The following is a 26110-nucleotide window of genomic DNA, read 5'->3' as shown; positions in this document are numbered from 1 at the left end:
AAGCATTTTGGAGTCAGCAAAGGTCCAAGCAAGAAGAGATAAAAGAAAAATGGGTTAGATAGATGGCAGGATCCCAGGATAGATAACTAACTAATTAAAGAGGACAGAAAGAAGGCAGGTCAGATTAATGTCTATTGGTTAAAAGAATTCAATTAATCAATGAAGGTTAAGAAGTATGAAATTAGCACCTGATTTCTTTACTTTGAAGTCAAGATTTGCAGGATATGGCAATCTGGTTTCCATGCCCAGCTTCTCTCAGACTGAATTTGTATATTCCTTTTCATCTTAGCTCAACACTTCCATATAACAACAGAAAATTGGATGTTGTTAGCCTATCACTCCCAACATGATGACTTGACCAAATTCTTCCTTCTTTCACTCCTCTTGTGTAATTTAATGCCAGGTTAGGGTCAGGGACAGATTCTGAAAGAACATATCAGTAGACATTTCCTTAATAACCTCTTGATTGCTAAACTAATCAAAGTTAATGGAAAACAAATCATGTTTTTCCACAAGGACTAATCCTTTATTGGCTGGACATTCCCACCCCTTTTTTCTACCATTGAGTATAAAAGGTTGGCATCTGAAAACGTTCTTCTGAGAGCTGTAGGATTATCCAACAGGACAATGGATCCTTTGGGACTTATCACTCCTGCCCTACTGGCTTGTGTCTTTTTCCTGATTTTCTCTTCTCTATGGAGCTATGGATTCAAAAGGGGGAAACTCCCACCAGGTCCCACTCCTCTTCCCTTTATTGGCAATATCCTGCAATTGGATCTTAAGAACATGACTGCATCATTCTCACGGGTAAAAGGGCTGAATTTGGGGTTTGAATATCTAGCTGCTTGGGTGGTGGTGGGGAGACACAACGGTTTCACATGAATCATTGCATCAAGGATCATAGTCATTTAATGTCCTAAGTCAGGGATGGTGTGAGTCATGGACTCTATGGTTGCTACCTCATTAGCAATGATTTCAGACATGCATTGATTGTTTTGTCAAAACTTTGGTAGTAGCATCATAAGAAGAAATTCAACAGTAGGATCAATATTAATTAATAATGCATTTTACTAGGCTCCGGAGATAAAAACGCAAAAAGGTTAAGAAATTAAAAAAATTAAAATTCAACTAATGAGCCCTTCTTTAGTACCTACTATGTGCCAGACACAAGAGAGAACCAAATGGTGAATGTAATAATCTTTGCTTGTAAGGAAATAGTTCCTGTCCTTCAGGAGATTACCTTCTGCTAGAGAGAAACAACACATTCATAGATAATGACACTGCAGGTAATTAGAGGACAGAGGAAACACTAAAAATTGGAAGACCAGAAAAAAATTCAAGTTGGGGAAGTAATAGATTCTTATTGGAAGAATTACGATGGGAATGACATCAAAGTAGATGTCTGGAGACAGTCTGGGCAAAAGTAAGGAGTTGGGAGATAACATAGCCATTGGGGGAATTTGATAAGAATGTAAACTTTAGGAAGAAGGTAATATAAAAGAAAGATGTTCAATAGGTTGGAGCCAGCTGTGGAGGCATTTAAGAACCACATTAAGGAATGAATAGGGAGCTCCTGCAACCTTTTGAGTAGAGGAGTGACATAGTATGAACTGTGCAACAGGAATATTAAGTTGCTACTTTTCTGGATTATTCATTGCAGTGCTAGAAGCATGGGATTGACCTTGGAGGTCATTGAGAGAATGGATAAAAATTTCATTTCTTAAATATCTGCTATGTGTGAGGATCTAATAGACTAAAAGATTTCAATTGTATGTAAGTTGGAAAAGCCTTGTGTTTATTTGGATAAAAGAACAAAACTAGCGGTAATGCAGCACTTTCAATATCATTTTTGATGATAAAAATATTAGCTTTTCTGATAATGAACCATTGCATAATGACCAGTTCTTTTATGGCCAGATATTTCTTTTTTAGTTTTCAGTAGCTATGGTTTCAATACCTACAGAAGAAGTTCCAAGGGGGTTCCGTCTAGGGCTGATGATGGGGAAGAATGGAATGGAAAAAGGAACAGTTGTCTGCAGGGTTGGGCTGTCACTCCTAGGAATGTAGGGCTTACCTGCTTCTCAGATAATTGGTGGTGGTGAGGAAGAGGAATGTGAATCTCTTCTCTACAATGATTGTTATTCATTTAAATTATGACTTTTGACATGAATTAAAATCAAATCCAATAATATTGGAACAGGATCATTGACATGAATGGGTTAACCATAAAGGCTCTTGAATATAGTCCTGCACTGTCTCCATCAGGTTCTGAGGAAATTTGGTGATGGTTTGAGTTTTCTAGCACATTCGATCTTTCCCTCAGGGTAATGTGCTGAGTTAAATAGTTTGGGTGCCTATCTCCCAAGCCTATTAGAGGTTTTGAAGGAGGGATTAGGAATGAGGATCATAATTGGATCATTAAAGATGTGAAGAAGCAAGTTAAAATAAACGTTTTAGATATGACGATCAAATCTACCAGACATGATCATAGCTAAATTGATGTAATTAAAAATAGAAAGCTAAACATCTATCCATGGCCGTAAATCAGGGGTGATGGAAAAATCTTCAAGAGATGGCTTGTCTTCTAGGGAAATGAGTAACTTTGCAGGAAAGGGTAATTTTCAGGGGAAACAAATGTGTTGCATTGTGGACAAATTGTATTCAAAATACCAATGGAATCTTCAGTTTGAGAAATTCAGTTCTAGACACCTGCATATGTGAAGTGTAAAAATGATAAAATTAGTCAAATGAATATGTCTTCTGCTTAGAAATTTTCATTGATGTTATACGTGCTGAGGTCACTTAGAGAGTACAATGTCACTTTGTGAAATTTCAAAGGGAGTAGAGACAGACCAAAAATGTCTTTCATTTTTTTTTTCTTTAAGGCAATGGGGTTAAGTGACTTTCCCAAGGTCACACAGCTAGGCAATTGTCATGTGTCTCAGGCCAGGTTTAAACTGAGGTCCTCCCAATTCTAGGGCCGGTGCTCTATCCACTGCACCACCTAGCTTCCTGACACAAGGAAATAGTCTTATTGATGATCCAGCAATGCTAATTGAGAATAAGCAGCCAGTTATGTAGAGGGCAGAACCAGAAGAGACCAGAGTCAGATTAACCAAGAAGAAAATGGGCTCCAGAGATTTCATGATGACTCAAGTTCCTGGGTACTTTTCTCTCCATTTTTGGGGAGTGGGATTTTTTCTTTGTTTAATTGTTTCTTGAAGTCTAATGGAGCCATTAGCCTTAAGGCATTCCAAAGTCAAATTTCAAAAAGAGAAAAAAATTGATTACAATATAAGAGCCGAGGAGTTTTATGTTACTTTTCAGCAAATTGTGAGACTAGATTAACAAAAAACAGTTTGAGGACAGCTAGGTGGTATAGTGGATGGTGCACCAACTTGGAGTCAGGTGGACCTGAATTGAAATGTGAACTCATACTTTCACTACCTGTGTGACCTTGGGTAAATCACTTAACCCCAATTTCCACCAAAAAAAATAAAAAGACTGAAAAGAAACAGTATTTGAAGATACCAAGAAAAGGACACAGTGATTACCAAGAGCCACCAGATTATTTTCATGACCTTCTTTGACAGAGATATGAACATGCTAGATTATCAAAAGGATTCAATTTAATGTTATTTTAAAAGAAATTAACAGATCTTGGAAAGAGAATGGACCTAAGAGCATAGCACAATCTACACAAACTAATGTCATGAGTGCTAGCAAAAGGAGGAAAACAAATAGGATATTTTAAAAAAACTTATTTTGCATAAAACTAGGATTGAATAAGGGAAAGGGAGCTTGTTTGGCATATGTGAGCAATAATGGCAACAGAGATGAGGCAAAGCTGATCATTTCTTAACTGACAACAGTTTTCTCTGCAAAGGAGAATGACTCATGTTTTGTAAATCATGGGCAAAGGTTACTCATTGAGAGCTGATGCTCAAGAGAAGTAAGGAAATAGTAAAATAGCAGTTAATTTTACTCAATTATTTATGATTTTTTTTGTGAAACGAGATCTTTTTGCCTCATGCCCCAGGCTCCCACTTCCCATAGAATATCAAATCCCTGTGTAAAATATTCAGATACACAAAACAAATACCCACTTAATCCTTTTCTATAAAAATTTTTCTCTCTGAACCTAGAATGTGTTTGGTTTCTTTCCTGAGGTGTGGGTAGCATAGTTCTTCATAAGTCCCCTGGAAAGTTAAATGCTTTGTGTGTGGATCCTAGTTCTCAAGTTTTGCAAAGTTATTTGTTTTTACAAAATTTTTATTACTTACATTGTTATTCACTTTCTCACTTGATTCTGTATCAGTTGTCATAAATTTTCTCCCAACAAATCCTAACTGTCAAAACATAGATAATAGCAAAACTGGTGCTACTGCAATTCATTAGTCATTCCCCAATTCAAGGGTCTATTTTTAATTTATAATTCTTTGCCACCATAAAAAGAAGTTCTAGCAACATGGGGGTGATGATCAACCTTCATGGACTTGCTCGTTCCATCAGTGCAACAATCAGGGACAATTTTGGTCTTTCTGCAATGGAGAATGCCATCTGTATCCAGAGAAAGAGCCATAGAGTTTGAACAAAGTTCAAGGACCATTCCCTTTAATTTAGAAAGAAAAGCAGATATCTTAATGTCTGATCTTGTTAACTCTTATAATTTATGTTTCTTCCTTAATGATATGATTTCTCTCTTATCACATTCAATTTGGATCAATGTACAACATGGAAACAAAGTAGATTGACAGATTTCTTTCCGTGGGGGTGGGGTGGAGGTGGGGGGAGGGAAGTAAGATTGGGGGAAAATTGTAAAACTGAAATAAAATCTCTAAGAAAGAAAAAAGAACTACTATAAAAATTTGTCTATATGTAATATGCACAAGTTGAACATACTTATCTATGTGTGTATATATAAAAATATATATACCTATATAGGTATGTGTATGTATACACACACACACACACACACAAACACACAAACAGACACACAGACTCAATTCATACATATTCATGCATACATATACTTTTGTGTATAGTTAATCACACATCTTTAAACATATCTACTTTTTCTCTTCTTTAATGTCTTGGAGTAAAGGGCAAATAGTGCTATTTTTTGAGTAAATAATATTTACCATAGAATAACTTTTGCGGGAATTTCTTTGCAGAATTGATGGACCAGTTTATAGCTCCATTGATAATACACAAAATGTACCTTTCCCCCTCCAAAGCTCCTTCCATATATGCATTCTTCTTTTATGTCAACTTTGTCAATCAGAATTATTTTAGCTTGAATTTCTCTAATTTTTAGTTATTTGGAATATTTTATGTGATTATTATCAGATTGACCTGTTCCTCTCAAAATTATTTTGTTTCTAATATGTCTTTATTCTCCAATCACTCTTGAAAAGGAAAAGCCTGATTCACCAAGGGGACCATTATATGGAACATATATTACTGGCCCTGCTTACTCCACCACAATTCATGGTCCAATATTTCTGAGTCATTTCTCATGCATTAAAAGAATATTTAAAATAATATAAAATATATAAAAAACTCTCTCCTCCCACTCCCTCTTCCCCCTCTTATCAATGAGCCAAATTACACCTGTAGTTTCATTGACGTATCTAGAAATATGACAATTTGAGGGTTTTGGTCAAAGATTTCCATCTATTTCATATGCTCTCCTTCTCCGAAAATCTTCCTTTAGGAGCTTCACAGCTTTTGTTCATTTGATGACTAATTAATTGAATTTTTCAAGTAGTCAATCAGCAAGCACTGATTACATACCTTCTACTGATCAGGCACTATCCAAGGTGCTGATAATGCAAACATAAGAGGGAAATACTATCCATCCTCAAGGAGCTTTCAATCAATACGGGCACATACATGTAAAAAGATTTACCCTTTGGTTAACACTAAGCTAAGAGGCTACAATGACAACACAATCACCCAGGGCAAGTTTGTCTCATTTGATTCTTTGTTTCTTGGTATCTCATTTGTATCAAAAGAAGAACTTCGAAGTTAATATCTGGGGAATTTAAGTCAATACCTGGGAAATTTCAGTTAATACATCGGAAAACCTAACACCAAGAACTGTTTGTATAGTGGTACCTCAGACAGAAGTAATAAAATTTGTAAGAGGCTTTACTTTTATGGTTAGGGTAGTGAATTCTATCTTATACTTATTCAGTGTGGGATGCCTGTGGATACTCAAGAGAGATAGATGGGCAAAATGTAGAACTCTATGAATTATCTTCATTGTGTCCATGAAGTTACTCAGTGAGAGTACAGAAAGAGAAGATGAATCTTGTCAGAACGATGGAAACCCCACAGTCCAATATGTAGTATGCTTGAGCAACACAGACCAATGAGGAACATTAACACTAGTAGGAGGAATAAAGAGACAAGGAGAAAGAGGCAGACAGAATTAGAGAGACAGAGACAATCAGAGAGAAAGAGAGAGAGAGAGAGAGAGAGAGAGAGAGAGAGAGACCTAAAGAAAAGCAGAAGAGAGTTTAAAACAGAAGAGGGCAATCAACAGTGTCAAATACTGTAAGGAGGTCTGGTACAAAATGGATTGAAATAAATCATCAGTTTGACTCTTCAGCTACCATCAGTAATTTTGGAGAGATCACTTGTAATTGAGTGTTGATGACAGAAGAATTACAAATGTTTTCTGAGATGAGGAAAAAAGATTGCTTTATTGAGCAGATGGCATCCCAGTTTCACCCTATGTGACTTTGTTGTCCATGCCCTGCTATAAATATTCCACGATCCATCCACCCAGCCTTCACAATCTCTTTACGCTAGAAAGTACCCATCAAGCACATGCTGAAACTCTATCAAGAAAAATACTGGGCCATATAACAATTCAAAAGATTAAACTAAAAGGAATGAGCATTGTATGCTAATATTCCACAGTTTATGGCTTTGTATACACAGAATTCACTAACAACATTGGTCCCATTCATAAACAGATACAAATTTGTGCATATGCCTATGTCACTTTATGAAGTTGCTGTTGGTTGAATTCTTTCTCAAATTTTACAGTGACCCTCTCCCTATTTCTTGGCATTCTTTTCACAGCTGGCTGAAAAATATGGCCCCATTTATACTCTTTATATTGGAACCCAGCGTGTTGTGGTTCTACATGGATATAACATTATGAAAGAAGCTCTAATTGATCAAGGAGAAGCTTTTATGGAGAGAGGAGATATGCCAATATTCGAAGATGTTGCCAGAGGACAAGGTAAAATTAGTGTGCTAAAAAGAATTCCAGAAAAACAAACTGTATGGCAGAGCATGTGCAGCAGAATGTAACCTCTGGAGCATAGTTACTGGTTTCTTTTTTCCTTTATTCTAGTCCCAATATCTAACACAAGACCTTCATGTAGGTACCACTGTGAGCAGAAGGTGTTGAGAGACAGTTGGGTAACATTGCTCCTTCCTCCTTTCCTCCAATCTCTCTGTCTGTCTGTCCATCTCTTCTGCCTCTCAGTCTTTCTCTCTCTCTCTCTCTCTCTCTCTCTCTCTCTCTCTCTCTCTCTCTCTCTCTCTCTCTCTCTCTCCTCCACATAGAGAGTCACACACAACTGTGAGAGCTTAGCTCAAAGTAAAGTAAATTTTAATGACTGAAACCTCCCAAGATATCATGGTTCATTAAGGACCAAGGTTTGAACTCTTCCTCTCACTGATTGTTTAACAATAAGTCCAAAGACAATGCTTAATTGATAATTGTTTGGACCCTAATTAATTCAGAGTAAATGCAAATATCAATTATTTCAGTGGCAGCTAGGTGGTATAGTGGATAGAGTACCAACTCTGAAGTCAGGAGGCCTGAGTTCAAATCCGATCTTAGACACAAATGAATTATCAAGCTTTGTGGCCTTGGCCAAATTTCTTAAACCCATTGCCATTATAAAAAATGAAATTTAAAAAAATCACAATTATTTGTTTCGACTAGAAATCCTGAGGGTCTTCCCCTACCAATTTGATTTTATTTTGTCTAGATGAAACTTGCCTCATCTCTTTCTTACCTATCCTTAATCACAGAAAGGGCTTTTCTTCTGCCAAATTGAGACCTCTTAAAGACCTTAACTTAAAAAAAGGCCAAGTTCTCAGAGTGCATTCCATGTCTTGATCCATATGCTGACCCATATCTATATTCAATGGAACCAGAAGACTCTCAGGGAAAATGTGAGGTTGGTGACTTTGTACAACCCTCCCTCCCTTAAATCCAATTCAGTTACATGTCATGGCATCAACTCCCAGACATCATGTTCCTCTTGAGAACAAAGGGAAAAATAAACAACAGCCTGACATCAACCATGCTGCCATCCCACTTTGGGTTGAAATGAATGAAATTAAAATTGATCAATGAAGTAAACTAGAAACTCCATACCATCACACACACTGTGTCCTTCCCCTATGTCCAATGTCAGAATAATTGGTGTCATCTTCTTCTCCTTTGTCAGGAGTCGTTTTCAGTCATGGAGAGAGGTGGAAACAAATCCGAAGATTTTCCCTCATGACCCTGAGGAACTTTGGGATGGGGAAGAGAAGCATTGAAGAGAGAGTTCAAGAAGAAGCCCAATGCCTGGTGGAGGAGCTCAGGAAAACAAAGGGTTGGCTTTCAATTCATTCCCAATCCTAAATACTTCTTTCTTTGGAAGTCATTCTAAAAGTCTCTGTCTTGCTTCACTGATCAGTAATCATTCTGCTGGAAAATCAAATTCCCTCCTTTTTTCTTGTACTCAGGTATTATAAGCTTATTTAGACTCCCTATAAATGGAACTAAACACCACATCCAGTTATAAGCAGAAGAGAAGCCTGGACCCACCAGATTGGAATTTTTGTAATTAAAAATACTTTTTTTGTACTAAGGTAACTCTTCTCCATATTAGGTCAGCCCACTGATCCCACCTTCATCCTTGGTTGTGCCCCATGCAATGTGATCTGCTCTGTCCTCTTCCGTGATCGATTCAAGTACAATGATGAGAAATTTCTCTATCTGATGAACTTGTTAAATGAAAACTTTCATCTGTTTAACAAACCATGGACACAGGTAAGATCATAGCTATGTCCTTAATCTGTGGCTACATGCAGAGGTTCAGCCACAGGTTCTGTATCTCATAGGCTCTCATCTTTTAGCTAGGTTCCCATCACTCAAGCACACAGACACACACACACACACACGTCCATGTGCTCACTCACAAACACACACACATGCACACACACACACACTCTCTCACAAACAGACATACACACATACAAAACAATAGCATCTGCAAAATCTTTAGTTTTCAGATAAGATATTAGGTAGATATTCTTTTCTTTGTAAGTATCTGAAGTAAGTCATAAAAAAATTTAAGTTGGAGGGAAAAATGTCTGATTTTGCCCTGGATCCCCAAGTAGGGTGGTGTTCATAGATGTAGCCAATTAAAGCAATTATCACTAAAAAGTCTCAGGAGATTCTGTGGAGAATTGGGAGGACAGTTAGCCACAGCTGATGGGGCCAACCATTGAGGGCAATAACTTCTGCCAACTCTGGAGATACTGTGGCCCAGCCTCCACAATGGATAAACAGGATAAAAGCCTTCATTCATTGAAGCCAGAACTAAAGAGCCTCATTTAACCAAAAAACCAACTTTCTACTGGCTCTGGAGTCAGGGGTAGCTGAGTTCAAATCCGGCTTGAGATACTTAATAATCGCCTCTCTGTGTGACCTTGGGCAAGTCACTTAATCCCATTGCCTTAAATAAAGAAAAACCCAATTTTCTTTTCCTTTGCCCATGTTCTGCTTCATTACAATCTGGAATACTTACTGTAGCTGAACCCTTCTCTGGTGGAATGTAAGCATTTTGAGGATAAGGGCTACTTCCTTGCTATCTATGACTCTATAGCCTAGCACAGGACATGGTTCATAATGAGCATGGAACAAATACTTGATAAATTTTATTAACGTAATGTGAATTGAATTGAATTGATTGTATTCCTTGCTATCCCTTTGTCATCATTTTTATGTTACCTCTTCCTATTAGATTTCCTGTTAACTCAAATATTAGCTTCTAGACCCCTCAGTGGGTCACACGGAACTGGAAAAATTAGTTTTGAGACATTGGCCAATTTGGGGTAGATTGAGAAGGTTCATGGGATTTATTTAGAGCAGCTCACCAAATGGCCAGGCAGGCTATTCCTTTGATTTCTCCTTGAAATAAAGAATAACAAGATCAAAGGATTTAGAGATAGACCTAATTAGGTGAATAGAGGACTAAAACTGGAGTCAGGGGGAATGACTTTGAGGTTGACCTCAGACATTTAACAACTGTATGACCTCTGACAAATCACTACACCTTTTTCAGTTTCCTTACCTGCCAAATGGGAATAATAAAAGCACCAGCTAACAACATTAATGTGACAGTCAAATAAATTAATAAGATAAAATATTAATAACATTTATTAATAAAGTGCCTTGGGCCCTTATACAGTGCTATGTAAATCTAGATATTATTGCTATTATTGTTACTATTATTACTGTAGAGAAGAAGAAACTGAAGTTCAGAGAAGTGGCATGATTAACTTCAAGTGACTTGGTTTGTCACAGGGGATACATTCTGACCCAGCTCATCTGACTCTAAATCTAGTCATCTATGCTGAAAAACAGAATCTTAAATGTCTCAGTCCTTTTGCTGACATGGTGGATTTCATCACCATGATCAGTTCAAATCTCCTACCTCTTTGCAAGGAAATTGAGCAGTGTAAAATTCATGAAATGATGACTTTCCATCTTCAATTTTGTAGGAGCTAGAGACTATCCTACTGACCACTCAGTACCCCTTTTGCATTTTATTTATTGTATAACCACCAATGCCAGCTGGAGAATGGAAGTATAAAGTGTACAAATGAAAGATAAATAAGCAAGTCTTTCCCAAGAGATAGCAAACAGTATGCACTTTGGCATTCCAGAACCTCCAAAGCGGGCATCATTTTAATTTTCCAGCTTTATCCACATGTGAATACCCTTCATGTACTTTATGCCTTATTTAGGCTGGACCATTATCAGATTTACAATAAAAGCCAGTACTTCCTTCACATTGTGGCTTTGTTTTCCCCTGTTCTCTGTTTCCTGAATATTCTTCAGGATATTCTACCTACCCATTAAAGCCCAGCTCACAAGCCTTCTACTTCATGAAACCTATAGTAGTCCTTGCAATGAGCAATATCCTATTCTCTGGGGTATTCCATGAAAATTTATGAGCATCAATCTGATGCACCAATCATGTGTTATTTATTTATGAGTTCATCTGTACATGTTTACTTATTCTTCCTTCCTAAAATGAAGTCATGTGACCAGGAATTATATCTTTCATAAATTTTGTATCTTCCTGAATATCCCCATTGATTAGGAACTTTATATGTATTTATTGAATTCACCCACATAGATTAGTAATTGATTAGCACAAACCCATTTAGTTGAACTTATGGAGAGAAAGTTCACTACACAGCATACCCTCTGCTTACCTTCCTTTGAAGCACAAAAAGCAATACAAGCATGCCTAGCTTCTCTTGAACGCTTTGGTTTGAAATCTTCCAGATCTTTTGGCAGCTCAGAATTACCTCCATGCCTGGACTAGACACGATAGGAGAACCTTGGATTGGGAAACTTATCAATTCCTGCTTCACTCCAAACTGGTTTTTCCATCAGTAATTTTAGTAAAAATCAATTAAATCCACACAATTCACCAACATTGCCATATTTTGTCAGCAAAAGTAAGCAGGAAGAGACAGAAAAAGAAATTCCATTAATATACAGAACATATAAAATATTTGACAGTCTACTTACCAATATGCTCATAGGAATTTTTTCTGTATAATCACTGCAAACTTCTCTAATGTGGAAATGAAGACTGACCTAAATAACCAAAGGAATCCTAATTGCTCTTAGTGATAGTTTAACTAATATGATAAAAATGGCTATACTAGCACAATTCATTTCTTTATATAAGTATGGATTACTAAATAATACAAGAAAATGGTCAAATTAATATAAAGGGGAAAATGTCACTATCCTCAAGGAAAATCATGGTGGGGAATGGGGGAAGAAGCTAACCTAAAAATACCAGGTTTCAAAATGATTTGATATTAATTTTTTTCATTAAAGATCTTATTTATTTTGAGTTTTACAATTTCCCCCCATCTTATTTCCCTGGCCCCACCCCCATAAAAAGCAATTTGTCAGTCTTTGCATTGTTTCCATGTTGTACACTGATTCAGACTGACTTTGACAAGAAAGAAATCATGATATTAATTTTAAAATCAATAAATAGGTCAGTGACATTGAAGAGATATATTGCAAAGAGAAACAAGCTTATGTGACAGTCTAATTATTAATAAACCTAAAAAAAATCAGTTATTGACATTGGGATTCACATTTGACAAAGGAAGTCCTGGAGAAAATAGGAAATTTTCTGCTGTGGTGGAAAACTGGAAATTGAGGTAGATATACATGAAGTTGGGGATGGTTGAAAAATATGTCATATTAATTATGTCATATTAATACGAAATCATTTTCTGAAGGAAGTAACAAAACTAACAAAAAATATGTAAACTGATTCATAGTAAAATAAATGGAAGCAGGAGATCTTTTGATCCCACTGTAACAATGCTGTAAACTCAAAAAAACTTTAAAAGACTTAATTATTCTGATCACTACAAAGACCAACACTTATTACAGAGGATTCACTTTTTTGGCAGGTATGTGGCAGATTGAATATGCTAAATGAAACATATTTGCGGATATAGACAATGTTGCAATTTTCTTTTTCTGAACTATTCATATTTTTTATAGTTATTTTAAAAAAATTAAATAACAGGGACATGGAGAGATAATGCTTAACTGAAATCAAAAGAAAATATAAAGAAGTTGATTTTTTACTCAGCTCTTCAGAGAATTTTTTCTGCCTCTCAGCTGATTTTCCCCGATGGTTGGAACTTTCCTTTTTCTAAAGTTTCTAATTAATTCTCATCATCTCCCCAATTCTAATCACCATCCCCCATAGAACTTGGCAGTACTGTTCTCTGCCAGTATTCCATCTCTGAAGGAGAAAGAAGCAATGTTGCCTATCCAAGTTTCTCTCTCTGGTCTAGGCCCATTTCAGTCAGAGAATTAAGATTGTTATTCCCTTAACCTCAATGAGGGCAATGGCTTCTGACTATCCTACCTTTGTTATATATAAGCCTGAAACATACTCTGTCCCATTAGCACAATTTGTTTTTTCTGTTGAGGGCTGCCAAAACCTTTCTATCTTTCAATAGAATATCAAATCTTTCCCAAATGGATTCTTTTAAAAACACATTCTGCCAATTTACAGCACTTAAGAAGTTACAAAAATGTTCCCAAATGGCTTTGTCAAAAATGTGGATAAGTTCTGATTTTCCTTCAAATGTTTGAAAATGTTTTTAGCCAAAGGTAAATATCATATGTTGGAGGGGCTATGGAAAACCAATACATATAGACATAAGTTTTGTGTACCTGTGAACTGTTCTGGGCAATCTGGAAAGAATTTGTATTTATCCCTCCCAAATTAGTAAACCATGTATATCCTTTAAAGTAATACTTGATGTGTACTTGGAGAGAATATTTAAAAAAGAAGAAAATAAGAAAAATGAAAAACTACATGTAAAATTTTGCCTTTTGTGATTGTAAAGAACTGGAAACTAAGGGGTTACTCATCAATTAGGAGAGAGCTGAACAAATTATGGTAAACACATGTAATGGAATTTTACTATTTTGTAAAAATAAAAGTTTCAGACCTAGAAAGGCTTTATGAATAAATGGCAATAAAGTTGGCAGTTAAGTGGCAGAATGAATAAATGCCAGACCTGAAGATTCATTTTTCTGAGTTTATATTTGGCTTCAGACACTTACTAGCTATATGACTGAGGGCAAGTTAAGTAACCATGTTTCTTTCTGTAAAGTGAGCAGAAGGAAATAAGAAACCACTCTAGTATCTTTGCCAAGAAAACACCAAATGGGGTTCCAAAGAGTTAGCTGTATCTCAAACAACTGAGTAATAGCAAAGTGATAAGAATCAATTAATTCAATAATAAAAACACTGGAAGGACAAATACCCTGCAAAGCTAAAGAAATTTCAGTGTGAAGACCCAAGATGACTTTAGAGGAAACACAATGAATCATACTAGCTGCCTCATGACAGAGCGGGAAAGGACTCAAGCTAAAAAATATGACAGAAATTTCTTGCTACTGCCAAGTTGGGAATTTCTTTGGCTTGACTGTTCATATAGATTTAAAGGGCTTTATTTTCCTTCCTTTCCCAATGTGTGGTGAAGATGAGAGAAAAAACAATCTTTGTTAATGAAAAATTTAATGAAGTTTAACAAGAAATATAAGGTCTTTAAATAAAATATAGTAATTTATGATTAGAGATTTAAAGTTGTTTCTTCATGACAGTGAACTGACATGCTTTTGTTTGGGTTTGTGGGGTTAGCTCTACAACTTTTTACCACCATTTAGAATTTACCTGCCTGGACAACATAGAAGGATTTTCAAAAATCTTGAGGAACTGAAAGTATTCGTTTTGGAAAGAGTGAAGGAGCATCAAAAGATACTGGACCCCAACAACCCTCAAGACTAAATCGACTGCTTCCTCTCCAAAATGCAGCAGGTAGGATATGTGGGGGAAGCATCTTTGTCATTGAGCAAGACTGATGTGCCAAGGATTCTTATAGACCATTCATTTAAAAAAAACATGAAGGGATATCAGAGAAAGTCTCAAAGTATTTGTGCCCCTACGGATACCATTGATTTGGTATTTTTGTTTTGGATTTTTTGGTCTGACCTTGTCCCTTACCTTTCTTCTATAAGGGAAATGAGATTGCTTTGCTAGGTGACGAAGTGTAGATCTGGTCTTTTCTGTTGGATAAGGATGCTATATTTGAGAATGATAATAGAAAAAATTAATGAAAATTTACCAAGCTCCTACTATGTGCCAGACTCTTTGCTAAATACCAAAGGCACAAAAAGAGGCAAAAGACACCTCCAGCCTCTGTGGAGCTTACATTCTTATGGGGGAAATAATCTGTACACAAGTATATACAGTGTAAGTTCTCAACAGGATAAATGTTGATGTCAGAAAGACACATTCAAAGTCAGCTTCAGAAACTTCCTATCCACGTAACCATAGACAAGTTACATCCCCATTGCCTGCATTATTATTCCCATTTGTAAAATTGGGATATAAGCATTATCTCCCAGGGAGGTATGAAAATAAAATAATATGTTTCTAATGTAAGTTGCTAACCTTCAGACATTACATAAAAAATAGTTAATACTATAAATGCTAGCTATAATTAGCAGTCTAAAGACTCTCAAATTTATTTAATTTCAAGAAAAGGGCAAACTTAATTTTACCCCACAAGAAAGTGAAAAATAAGATAGAAAAATCTCCTAGGAAACTGAAAACCATTTCAGCAAACAAAATGTTTGTGAAATTCTATACTCTGAATTAATTACTTAATTAATACTTAAATATGCTTCAAATCTACAGAGTTCTGTTCAGACTATTGCTAGAGGAAACCAGATGGTAATATGTATAGTGTACTGGGCCTGAAGTAAAAAAGATTTGTGTTCATCTGTGGAGTCAGATAAATTATTTTGTTCGAATTCTTTTGAAGTACTAAATACTTTTTCATAATATATGGAAGCTAATATATGCAAGCTCCCCCCCCCAAATCCTCCTAGAGATAGCATGGGTGAGGGATATGATGTGGTACATCATAATCTTCATCATTAAGATTCATCTCCTTAAGAGATGTTTCTCAATGTTTTTGCTAAGTAGGCAAGCTCTGAATCTAATAGAGTTATTTATTCTTCCTATGAAAAGGAAAATATTGCTAACTGGTATTCATATCAACAAAGTTAAATTTTGGTCTCGTTTTTATTTTTTTGAATCAGATACTTTATAGCAGTCTAAGTCTAAAGAAATCCCTTAATCTGTTTACCTGCATTTCTTCAACTGTAAGATGCAAGATTGTAAAAGTCCAATAAGGTATTTGTAAAATGCTTAGCACATTGTAGGTGGTTAAGAAATAATTATTTCCTTCCTTTCCAATGAATTACACATTCCCTTTAAGGAAAAATCATTTTTGGAGTGCCAAACAGGATTGAACAGGATCTGAACTGTCTAAATACCTCAGGATAATGTAGGAGTGGGAGTGGGAAGTGAGAGTAAATGCATTCTCTTTCCTCAACTCCCTTCATGGTAGTATCTTTAATTCTTTCTCCTCTGTAACAAAACCACAACCCCTCAGATCAGGTCACAATTACCTCTCCAGACAATGAAAATTCTCTTTAACAGCTCACCACATATCAAGACCATCAATTCATTCTTCAAAGATTCACAGAGTTGACATGAATAATGTGCAAGACTCACTGGGTCACTCCAATGATTAGGAAGCTTCAGGACTCCTATGATGAAACAGAAATTCATCTGTATGGAAGGGCTTTTAATACCCTTCAAAATCTGCCTCCCGCCTCCCTTTCTAAGATGATTAAACATTTTCCCCTCACACACTTTATACTCCAAACAAACTGACCTCCTTGTTATTCTCTGAAGATAATTTCCTATTTTTCACCTCTTTGGTTTTATGGTCTGTCCCCTTGACTGGAATGCTTTCATTCTCTCTCCTCAACTCCCAGCAGCTCTAATATCCTTCCATGGTTATCTGTTCCTTCATTCAAATAGTCTTCTTTTCTTTCTCCTATTGTCAGTGTTTCACCCCAAAATTTCTGTGTTTTTCTTCTTTTGTATCACTCACACATGTACTTATATTGATATAAGATATTTTCCTTCAGTAGAAGGTCAAATCTTAGTGGGTGAAGACTGCCTTATTTTTATCCTTTCCTTTATGTTGTTACTTCCTAGCAGTCTGCTTGGCACATAATGAGTATTTTCTCCATATTTGTTGATGACATATTTTAATATACTGAGAAAAGTTTTAATCAATATAGAACCGAAACAAAGATCACTGAAATGTTCTTCCAGTTTGAAGTCAAACTATCCTTACCGTCTTGATACACGGCCACTTTCTTGCTTTTGCCTCTATCATTTTTACCTTTGATTTTTCCCTGATTCTGAGTCAATGGATGATTTTTTAAAGATAATGATAAACTGATATAAAAACACAAGACTACTGAATCCATTGTTTTATCTGTTTTCATTGTTTTTATTTGCTCATGTTTATCTGCTGACTCACTTTGACTTTCATTTTAGGACTGTATCCCAATCACTTTGATTTTGATATTCTTTTCCAGTCTCTTTGACTATTCAGAGAGAAGGAGTAGTTCTGATCCATTCAAATTTATTTTCCTTAATAGATGAAGAGTTTTATTTTCATTTCACAAAATACTAGTTTAGTGTTAAAGATCTAAAGTCTAATCACTACAGCTCTGGATGGATAGCTTCTGAATTCTATCAATACATATTTTGTGACCAATTTTTAACAACTCTAATATCTTTCATTTTTTATTTTTTTTATTTATTTTATATTTCAAGGCAATGGTTTTAAGTGGCTTCCCCAAGGCCATATGGCTAGGTAATTATTGAGTGTCTGAGGTCGAATTTGAACCCAGGAACTCCTGACTCCAAGGCCAGTGCTCTATTCACTTTGCCACCTAGCCGCCATTAATATCTTTTTCTTGTTGAAGTATTATGTGCAAGGTTTAAAATTAATTCTATAGTCTTAGATGTATAAGATCCTTAATTTATTTCTTTATGTTCTACCTACTAGAACAGTTTGGTTTGTAGAGAGGCAATGAGTTCCTCTAAAACTGTTGTCTCTATTCTGAGTGTCAAAATTTCTGCACTGTCTAGAACATTCACTATATATATATATATATAATATGAATTGTCTATTTGGTGTTTCATTTCTGAGATCTGTTTTTCAGCCTGCTCTTCACCATTATTTCTTCTTTTAATACCTTCTTCTCCTTGTGAAACATTTAAAAAATACTACCTATAGCATTTTTATCACGCTGCAAAAATTTCAAAGAAATTTACAAATATTCTCTCACTTGGGTCTCCCAACAATGCCAAGAGGTTGGCGTTATTATTACTCCCATATTAGAAAGTAGCAGATGGAGGGGGATAAAGGTGTAGTGACTTGTTGAAGTTCATAAAACTAGAAATTTTAAATTGTTTTTTAGGTTTTTGCAATGCAAATAGGATTAAGTGGCTTACCCAAGACCACACAGCTAGATAATTATTAAGTGTCTGAGATGGGATTTGAACCCAGGTGCTCCTGACTCCAAGGCCGGTATTTTATCTACTACGAACCTAGCCACCCCAATTTTAAATTGTTTAAATTGCATTTGAACTCAGGTCTTCCAAACTCCAAATTTACCACTCTGTCCTTTATGCCACCTTGCTGCCTCTAGGGTTTTGTTGAAGGCCCTATCATACTTGCTGCATTCTTTTCTCACTTATCAGAGGTATTGGAAAAGTTCTTCTTAATTATATAGTCTGTATTCATTTTTTTATACATGATTTGCTCATTTCCCTTCTGTTATTTTCACTGTCAGTTTATTTGAACATAAAATCAACTCAAACATTCTCTTAGCCTTTTTTCTCCTTTCATTCCTTTCTTCCCATTTGTCTTCTTGTTTTCTTTTTTTCCTTTTTTTTAAACTGTGGATTGCTGCACTTTCATTCCAGATAACCTGGTATTAACTTTTCTCCCATTTAGGCCATTCCATCATCTACTTCTTTTCATTTTCTCCTGTGTGGGACTTAGAAAGATTACTTAATTTCTCTGGGCCTCAATTTCCTTTTCTGTGAAATGAATGTATTGGGAAAAGTGATCTCCAATATTCTCTCTAGCTCTAAAATTTGAGAGTTTACATAATTCTTATAATTTCACATAATTTTTAATTTGAAATGAACCTTAGTAACTACCTAATTTTATTGAATGGCTCAAAAAAAGAGATAAGATATAACTTAAAACATTCATTTGAAATTAGAGACACATTACATTTTTTATTTTTGCAAGGCAAATGGGGTTAAGTGGCTTGCCCAAGACCACATGGTTAGGTAATTATAAGTGTCTGAGCCCAGATTTGAACTCACATACTCCTGACTCCAGGGCTGGTGTTCTCTCCACTATGCCACCTAGCCACCCCTCACATTTCGTATCTATGTGAGGGGAACAATATTCTTGATTGGAGTGAAAGTCATCATTAAGTACTAAGCTCCGCATTTGTGGAAATAAGCTTAGTCTGGATGATGACTCCAGGAAAATTTTGAAAAGAAAATTTCTAATCAGTCACAAGTGGACTAGATGAATTTCTCTTTAGCTACAGGATTTGAACTTCTGTGTTCTCCAATCCCAAAACTTTTATTTCTATTTCCCCTTCTAAAAGTCTGAAATTTCTTGTTGTTCTTTGTTCTTAACCGAAGATGCTCTTCTGCTTTGAGTTGTAATTATCAGCATGAGGATCACTTACCAGGCTATTAAGATTTTATATAAATTACTTTATCAGGTCTTCATCAACTAATATGTATTATGGATATTAGGTAGAGAGTTGGAAGGGATCCAATTCTTTCCTGTTACATTTGAGGAAACTCAGGCAAAGAGAAATTAAATGACTTTTCCATGGACCTCTTATTTGTGGCTAAAGATTAATCTGGGTCTTCCTGATTCAAAATCCACTGTTTTCTTCAGCCTGTCTTATTGTTTGAGGGGAAATCGACTGCCTGGGAAAGGCAAGTCGATGGTTGGGCAATGAAAACTTGGAGCAAGGGGAAGGTTCTAGTCTCTTAAGGGAGGGAAATGAAGGTGAGACGGGTTCCTTTATGTCCTTCACATGTTTTTTAATGACATTCCTTTCTGTCTCTCTCTCTCTCTCTCTCTCTCTCTCTCTCTCTCTTCATCTATTTTGTACCTCTCCTTAGGAAAAAGAGAATCCCCAGTCTGAATTTGACTTGGAGAATCTAAAAATGACTGCAGCAGACTTATTTAGTGCAGGAACAGAGACAACTAGCAGCACTCTAAGATACGGCCTCCTGCTCCTTCTGAAACACCCTGAGGTCCAAGGTAAAGTATACAAGAATTGTGATACTGGCAGATCAGGCTTACTTTCTCAGCCCTGCATATTGCACAGAGGCCTCACATTTTCACCTCTTGGATTTACATGACTCCCACACACATCAACAAAGAATTCAGAAGGTAGCACATTTAAGAGAATATAACACTTGGGCAAGACCTGATAGTTATTTACATGTTTTTAGGGTGTCATGGGGAATTCTACTCGTTTTAATAGATTCATATAAAGCTCCTACTGTGCACACTCTACTCTATGCTTTGACTAGAAAGACAGATATAAAACATCCCCTTTCCTATATTGGATTACATTGTACTAGGGCTGGTTCTGCAGGAACCAAGTAGGCTGAACTAGGAAGCATGGATAAAAGTTACAAATGGACACATTGAGGCTTCATGTAAGGAAAGACTTGTAACAATAAAATTCATCCAAAGCCCATTCAGCTGCTTGGGGATACCTGAGCTCTTCCTACCAGAGGTTCTCAAGAAAAGATGGGGTGATCCTTTGTTCATTCCATTATAAACAGAATTTCTTCTCAAGTTTTTCTGTATCCAGACAGCATGGCCTTTCCAAGACAGAAATTCTATACCTTAGTAACATAGAATATTAAGGAGCTCAGATGCATAACCTAGTGAATAGCTCAAGTCAGGATGATATTGTTATCAAATGCAAATGAAGACACCTACTTTCTTAGACAATTACAGCTGTCATCAGTACTGAGGATGTAAAATCTACAAAATCATTTCAGAGTTTTCATTTTGCTTGAAGATCTCTAAGGGCAGTAAGGATATCACCTCTAATTTTCAAATGTGGAATAATAGATTTAGAGATATAGGGAACTTTAGGAGAAACATAATTTATGATTTTTGTTTTTCAGATGAGTAAAATAGGACTGAGCTAAGTGTAATGATTTGCCTGAATGTATACATATGATGCATAAAAAAGAATTTAAACACGGTTCTTACTGACTCCTATGCTAAACCATGGAAAGTTATCCCATTGCTACTGTAAAAGCCTTTGTTCAAAAGTTAAGTGGCACAGTGGAGAGAGCATTGGCCCTGAAGTCAGGAGGAGCTGAGTTCAAATGTGGCCTCGGATACTAAATTATTACCTATGTGATCTTGGGCAAGTTACTTAATTCCATTGCCTTGCCACCCCAAAAAACTTTTGTACTTTTGCCCTACTAGAAGGAGGACACTGAACCCATTTGAGAATCACCTTAGGTTATGTCATTAGGCAGATCCTCCACACATGCTCTGTTGACCATTCCTAGGAGACCAGGACATTCAATCATTATTCCTGCTTTTTTGTCCCTGCAGCCAAAATTCATGAGGAAATTGCTCGTGTGATTGGACATAATCGAGCTCCTTCTATAAAAGACAGACAAGATATGCCCTATACGGATGCTGTGGTGCATGAAGTGCAAAGATTCATTGACCTCATACCTCTCAATCTACCCCATGCAGTGATCCGGGATACTCAATTCCAACAATATGTTATTCCCAAGGTCAGTAGGAATAGGACAACAGTGTCCTCCTTTTAGATGAGAGAAACTCTTAAGTCCCATTGGCATAATCATATTAATGTTCTCTTTAAGGCTATCTTTTGCTACATGCAGCTATGTTGGACTGGATACTGAATTAAGAATGAAAGAAAAGTATGGCCTTGCCTTGGTTCTCATTGATTCCCATTGATCACGGCAATATTTTGGAAAGATAAAGTTTGGAAAAATAATAGAGATTTCTTAAACAAAAGTTATACTCATGTTATTTCCTCTTTCTAGAAAATGAAGTTGATTTTTTACCACTATTATCTATTATTCAGATGGATACCCTAAGCCCCATGTGCAAAGACTTGTTAAGATCATTTAAAAGTGTTGGAATGGAGAGTAGAGACTTGGGTTTTAGACTCTAAAATATAACTTTACATGTTACCAGATAAACATTGATTGCATTGCTGGTGAATTAGTGTCATCAATTGAAGATTTCTAGTTTTGAATGGTGAAAGAATTCCCAAACGTCCCTGGGATTTTAAATTGTCCACGACTGATATAAAAGCCTACAAGTTTACACAAAGTGTACAGATAAAAATCTTTTCTTCTACTACAGAGGCAGCAAATACTTTGAGGATATGCCAAACAAGGTGAGGAGGAGGAGGAGGAGGAGGAGGAGGAGAGAGAGGGAGAGAGAGAGAGAGGAACACGGAGGAAAAACACAGAAATAGAGATTGAGAGAAAGGATAGACAGCCATAAGGGCTGGCTTAGTCTGGCCACATAGGATAGAGGCCCATGGTTTTCCAGGGGACCTAGGCCAGAAAAAAATGGCCTAAGAAAGAAAGAGAGAGATAGCCATCTTACAAGGTGAAGCTAGTATGAGGAAGAGAGAAAAGAGATGGTTCTTTTCTTCCTGATAACTTAAATTCATTTCTGCAGTGAGTTGGACAAGGGTGGCCTTTGGGGAGTGGTCTAGCATCTTGTTCCAGGTATGTTCCAGTAGGCAAACTTCATACTGGTCCTTCCTGTCTCAAGATAAGTGATCTCTAAGTCCAATACATCATTTCCTTTCCTGCCAGAGAAATCTTGACCCATCCATGGCTAAGGTCAGGGAGACTAAAAAACCAAAATTGGAGGAAGGGGAATGAGCTAAGGTCATCTTGATGAATTCACTGTTTAACAGTGGAGTCATTTTGAACAACAGAGTTCCTCAGATAGTCACATACACTAATTTTCCTTGCAGAAAATTTGTTTCTAATTACAATATCTCCTATGTCCATAATTCCCTGCATCAATTGAATTGAATTGAAATGGATTGAAGTTTCCTAGCAAAAACCCAGTCGAATTATCCTCCTCAAAAAGGAACACCCCACCCAATTTCATATTTAATATACCCTATTGAATGCATTGTTAAGTATCAATTATAAGACTTCAGTTGATAACCTAAAGCATGTGAATTGCTAGGCTGAGTACTGATTTTGTTTTCCTTTTGTCCTTTGCTCGTGACATCTGTGAGATAATATTATAACATTCAAGTGAGTCAGATTTAAATTAGGGCATTAGTACAAATTCAATAGCCTCACTTTCTCCTCTGCCACCATCTGGATCCAGTAGCCATAAATATGGATCAGGATGACTGGAGATAGCCCTGTAGGCAATGAGAAAGTTTGATATTTAAAAAAAACTAGATTTTTCTCAGGTCACATTTTGATTGATGCAATTCCCATTCAGTGATTAAGAGTTGAGACAAAGAGACCAAGAATTGCCATTTCTAAAAAGGAAGAACAAAAATATTGGTGGGAGGGTAAGATTCTCAAGTGGAATTAGGCTGAAACACATTGATGGTCAATGAAGGAAAGGCAGAGTGCTCTTGGGCCAAGTGCTGCCGATATAAGCAAAGATTAGGTCTGCTTCACCACTAAGGACCTTGATTTCTCCCAGAGGGAACACAATTTGGAACCAGAAAAGTCCATCCAAAGTATAATTGTTTTCCTTCAGACCTAAGCTGTAATTTGATTTGCAGAGGGGTCTCCTATCCAGAGGAATGCAGGCAACAGGTGTGAAGGAACTGAGGGGAGAGAGAGCACATCAAGCTCAGGGCCTTAGCCAAGGCTTCCTGTAGGAGGTGATACCTAAACCAATCCTTAAAGAAAAGGAGGGATTCTAAAGGTCTGAAACGAGCAAGGAGTGCCTTTCAGAAATGAGGTATAAGCATTTCAAAGGCATGAAATCATGGTGGGAATTTTCTAGATGGGTAACAGCAGTGGATCAGTTTAATGAGAACCCAAAGGAGTGCATGATGGTAACAACAATGCCGACATCAATTTGGAGCCCAATTTGGAGCCTTCACAGCCTGCATTCTCAATGCCTTGACATTCCAGTCTATACTATACACAACGAAGTGTGCATGGTGTTTTAGAGACAAGCAAGAAGTCACTGAATACTCTTGGAACTGGTATATCATAATGATAACTGATTCTCCTCTGGAATTTCTTCCTTCTAGGGCACAACCATCTTCCCACTGCTGTCTCCAGTCCTATCTGACAGCAAAGAGTTCCCCAACCCTGACCAGTTTGATCCCCAGCATTTCCTGGATAAGAATGGGAAGTTCAAGAAGAGTGACTACTTCATGCCTTTTTCCAGTGGTAAGAAGAAACTCTTCCCCTGTGTAATTCTCACTCTAAATGAAAAATTCTCCTCCCCCCCTCTTTTTCTGCTGGCTGAGTCTCCTCCTGGTAATTCTTATGAGGTTACGCTGCCCTACTATGGAATGTGGCACAGTATCATTTCTAGTATTGCCATGATCGTCTTCTCAGGCCCCTTGATAGTAGGCTCATTTCCCCCTTTCTTTTCAGGGAACTCCACTACAAGATCCCCTGCACTAGGGCAAACCATGGGAAGAATGGTGTGAAGAGGGAGCTCCTTCCTTTACCTAGGGACCATTAATGACTGGAATATAATTCACAAAAAAGTTTTCAGTGTTTCTGCCCATCTACATCCTTCCCTTTTATTCCTTTCCCTACCATTGTTCTGATTTAATGAGTCTGTTTCACTCCATGATATTTGGTGAAGTTTACCAAAAATGTGTTTCCTTTTAGGAAAACGGTCTTGTCTTGGAGAGGGCCTGGCCAGGATGGAGTTATTTCTGTTCTTTACCACCATACTACAGAATTTTACCCTTAAACCAGTTGGAGATCCAAAGGAACTAAGCATCAAGAGCACTCATGTTGGGTTTACCAATGTTCCACCACCTTACCAGCTATGCTTTGTTCCTCACTAAAAAAGAAGACAGTGTTGATTTAGTACATTAAGAAGTTGATTACATTTTCTGAACTCAACAATTTTTGGTTTTTGACTGAAATTTGCTTAAGGCAAAGAAGAATTTCCATGTATTGTTTAAAATGTGTTAATTTCCAAAATGCAGACCATCTCACGGACATCTTTCATGTCATTATGTAAGAGGGGATGCATTGCGGGCATTCCTGTGCAGCCTTCTCACCAATATCTCCAGTCACATCCTCAGTGTTAAAATTTGCTTGAAGATCTATAAAATATTTTCCCCAAACCCGTTTTAGTTTGTATTCTTCAAATATCCCCAATGATGATCTGATTTTGTCCTGTATAAAGCTTATTTTGGATTTTAGGATAAAAAAACATGGTTGTGTTGCTAATAACTGTTCATGTTCAATATGTGCTTATATGTCCATTCACATTTTTCATGACTTCAAAGGACCATGGTGGCATGGAACAGTTTTTGGTCTTGAGTCAGAGAAGTTGATCAGTTTTTCAGTGTTAACAAGTTGTGTCATCTTGAGAAAATCAGTTCACCACTTGTTCCCACTTAAGATTTGACTGCATTACATTGATCAGACTTCCCCAATGAATGTGCATCTGTGATAGTTTGATCAGTGCAGCCCTCCATGCTGTAGGTTCTCACTGCATCCCACACCTCATGTTCCTCCTTTCAGCAACAGGCTGATGCAAATTTCCACCTAAAATTGATTTCTACTTTCAAATTCCAGGTCCTTATGTCCTATGGGCACATGCATTTCCTTATTGAATTCTAACTAGGAATTATTCTTCCCGTTTTCCTTCTCTGTTCCTATAACCTTGCTCCTGAACACAGATATCTTCCCCTACCACCCACCTCTGCATTGAATTATGCGAGAATTATGCATGCAACAAATTTCTGTAATCTTAAATGCTAATAATCTTGTTAAATGGCTGGAGGTTCCTACCTCTTCAGAAGTAAGTTGACTCCCATTATTTTATTGTTTAAAGTTTTTATCTTGATCTACTTTTGTAACAAACCCTAAATCTTTAACCCTATACCTGAATCTAGTCTCCTTAGGGGGATTACCCCCTTAGTGCCCAGATAAGGGGCAAGGCTATAAAACTTTTGAAATATCTTTTAAAGACCTTAAATTGAGGAGGAAGAGGAAGGAAAGAAAAACACCTTTGTAGTTTTTATGTTTATCTTTTACAGAGTGTA

At 36.7% G+C, this 26110-nt stretch overlaps 1 pseudogene; it reads left to right on the top strand.

Moving 5' to 3' along the window:
- The first annotated feature begins 591 nt into the window (after window positions 1–591).
- On the top strand, window positions 592–25292 carry LOC141520742 (cytochrome P450 2C23-like; annotated as a pseudogene).
- Window positions 25293–26110: the final 818 nt, after the last annotated feature.

This window comes from Macrotis lagotis, chromosome 4 (genome assembly GCF_037893015.1).
Source record: "Macrotis lagotis isolate mMagLag1 chromosome 4, bilby.v1.9.chrom.fasta, whole genome shotgun sequence".
In the NCBI taxonomy this organism is placed as follows: domain Eukaryota; kingdom Metazoa; phylum Chordata; class Mammalia; order Peramelemorphia; family Peramelidae; genus Macrotis; species Macrotis lagotis.
Note: the sequence above shows the minus strand (reverse complement) of the source record. Positions and strands in the feature narration are given on the sequence as shown.